The sequence below is a fragment of the Marmota marmota genome, unplaced genomic scaffold (assembly GCF_001458135.2).
Source record: "Marmota marmota marmota unplaced genomic scaffold, marMar, whole genome shotgun sequence".
NCBI classification, from domain to species: domain Eukaryota; kingdom Metazoa; phylum Chordata; class Mammalia; order Rodentia; family Sciuridae; genus Marmota; species Marmota marmota.
The window spans coordinates 5,301,782-5,304,763 of NW_026000242.1; the positions used below are offsets into that span (position 1 = coordinate 5,301,782).

The following is a 2,982-nucleotide window of genomic DNA, read 5'->3' on the forward strand; positions in this document are numbered from 1 at the left end:
TGAGACCTTAGGGACGCCGGCGCGACTCCCCAGCCTGGCGCCCGCCCCATCCTAGAACACGGCCCCAGGCCACCAGAGAAGGTGGCTCTGGGATCCCGCCCCGGGATGGAGATGGTGCTTGGGGCGCCGGCAGAGCTAGGCAGCAGGCTCTGGGCTGCAGGTGCCAGGTCCTACAGCAGGCTTCGAGGAGGGGGCAAAGTGTTCCGAGCGCTGGCACGGTTCTGTCCAGCAAGTCTATTATATAATAATCACCATCTATCAGGAAGCCAGGCAGCTGGAGAGAGTAGGGAAGCCAGGATGCCCGGATCTGCTCTTCCTCCAGGGCCCAGGAAGGTGTCTCCACCGAGATGGGGGTGAAATGATGTGGGGGGTCGAGGGGCAACTGAGGGGCGCCAGGCAATCCGACTGCTGCCTCGAAAACCCCGCCCTCATAACGCTGACTGACAGTACGCTGAACCAATGATTGAAGTCATTGTGGGGCTCCGGGTTAACCCTTTCTTGGGTCCCTGGTTGCTTCAGCGCGTAGAGTCGCTTCGCAGGAAATGCTCCCCTGGCCCGACCCGCTCCCACCTTCTCAAGCTACTGAACGAGCAGGTGAGGAACGTCGGCTGGAAGATCCGTTTTTCCCAGTAATTCCAGTAACAGGAAGATACGTAATTTCATCGCTAGGGCCTCCCCTACCCCCATCCCCAAAGTAAATAAATTATAACACAAGATGTGGTTGTGGGTACACACTGTGTTTCCAGAAAAAGCCCCTAATGGCGCTGACACAGCCACAGTGAGCCACGAACAGGCAACCTCACACACCCTTACCCGTGCCGGCACGTCCACCCACAAATGCCCACACCGACTCTCGCTGACACACCTGTGACATCCCTCGTGACACAGTGACACACAGATATACGGAAACACAGTGGTTCCCCGAGTTCTCCAGTAGAGGGAGCTGCTCGATTCCAGCAATGGGCCGCTCGCCTCCTTTTTCGCTCCAGGGTTCCACCCAGAACTCGTGGCTGCCCAGAGCTCTGCTCGGCATCTCGACCTGGAACCTACGCTGGGGGAATGAGTCACAGCCCCACCCTGGGGAGCGCTCAGCTCCACATGGCTGCTCCACAGAACATACCGAACACTCTTGAACTTGACTGTGTACCACATTTGAGACCCCTTGCAACGAGTCCACCCTCATCCCTACAAACATTGTTTTCTGGACCTACTATGAATTGAACTTGTGCCAAAAGGATCCGAAAAGGCCCATGTGGCTTGTCATATACGTGATACTGACCCAAGTAAATGGAGTGGACCCTCCTAAAAACTATTATGTTTTAGGACCGGCCCTCTGCTTTGAGATCCAGTCTATCCCCTGGGGATCCTGGAGAAAAGAAAAGAAATTAAACCCTAATTCCAGAGCCAGGTACTATCCTAGGTGCTGGGATAGTCACTCTGGGCTTCAGTTTCATCACCTTTAAATGAAGATAAGACTTAACTCAGAATTATGACGATTCAACCCCTATCCTAGCACAGTTCTTAGTAGGCACTTGGGAAAGTTCTGTTGATTGGATTAAACCATGATCCTGAGATAATGTTCATGAAAGTGCTTTGTAAACTGTGATTGTGTTAGGCACACAGGAAAGGTTATGTTATCATCTGTTTGTCAGGGTATCTTCATCCCCCTACTACACACACATTTGAGCCTCCCCAGACCTTGCTCAGTACCTAGTTTCTGGCACCATCAATCCATCAAGTCAAGATTTACTGAAGTTCTACTATGAACCTAGCCAGGACTTGAGCCAACCTTGGGTGAACACAGAGGATAGAAGGCATAGTCTGAGCCCTTAAGAATCTTTTGGAACCAACCAGACATACACACAGGAGAAACAAGGAAAATACAAGTAAGCATTCAGATGGGTGGTGCACAAATAATAGGTGGTCAGAAGAGAGGGAGGTCACTAGAGTTTTCTGGAGAGAGAGGACAATGGGAACAGAAAGGAGCAAATAGAGTTGTTAGTTTCATTTCCTTCTGAAATAGTCAATGCTTATCAATTGTTGGTATTAATTCTGGGTGGGTGGGGAAGGTATCCAGGGATAAAGAAATCCAACTTCTAGTCCTGGGCTTACCATGGTCTAGTTGTGTAATCCTGAGTAAATCCTTATATAATGTAAGTCTCAGTTTCCTCATCTGTGTAATGGGGTCAAAATATCTTTCTTGCAAGTTCATGATGAACACTGAAATAACATGTGATATGTTTTTAAAAAGTGCCTTATAATTTCTTTTTCAATGTATCTACTATTCTACAGGTGGAGGGGGGTGGAGAAAGCCTTTTAAGGTTAGGAGAAATTTCTTTTGAGAAGACAAAGGTTTCACTTCCACAAACATTTTCTTACCATCCACTTTACACCCCTGCTGAGACTTGAGATGAAAATTCAGTCTATGTCCTCATGGTGTACTGGGGGGGGGGAGAGAGAGAGAGAGAGAGAGAGAGAGAGAGAGAGAGAGAGAGAGATGAATAAAAGAGATGTTCAGTGCATAATGGATGTGGGTGGGTACATTGAAGAGGGAAGCCTGTGCGGGGTGTGTGTGTGTGTGTGTGTGTGTCCAGGCAACTCCATCCAGTCCGCACATATAGTAGGGTAGGTTTGTGGGACCTCTCCCTAGCCTGGGATGCTGTTGGTGCGTCTCCTCCCCAGTCCTCAGGAATGGGTAGGAGAGAAAGACAGAAGCCCCCCTCCCCGCCCCCGGGCCAACCTGCCTCGCGCTAGCCGGCTGGGCGCCTTACCGAGTCAGACCACTGGGAGGCTGGGGGAGCCGGGTTGGGCGAGGAGACGAGCGAGATGGGGGAGCTCTTATTTTGACAGGGGCCTCTCCGGGCTCTGGTATGAAGGCAGAAGGAGGCAGCCAGAGAGCCCCGATGCTTATTCAGGCTGGGGAGAGGAGCCGAGTGGAGGGGCGAGCGAGGCTCCGGCAGTGCAAGGGAGCCCGGGGAGGCG

At 51.5% G+C, this 2,982-nt stretch overlaps 1 long non-coding RNA gene across 2 annotated transcripts in view; it reads right to left on the reverse strand.

Annotated features, from left to right (window-relative positions):
- Positions 1-718: 718 nt before the first annotated feature.
- Positions 719-2,982, reverse strand: part of LOC107145795 — a 4,266-nt gene continuing 2,002 nt past the window's right edge. The window contains exons 2-5 of one of the 2 annotated variants that reach the window (XR_007344539.1): positions 2,772-2,916; positions 2,380-2,441; positions 2,113-2,220; positions 719-1,953 (exon numbers count right to left, since the gene is read on the reverse strand). This is a non-coding gene — a long non-coding RNA (uncharacterized LOC107145795). Of the gene's footprint in view, positions 2,221-2,379; positions 2,442-2,771; positions 2,917-2,982 lie in introns of both variants that reach the window. The other variant, XR_001503959.2, reaches the window with a different exon arrangement.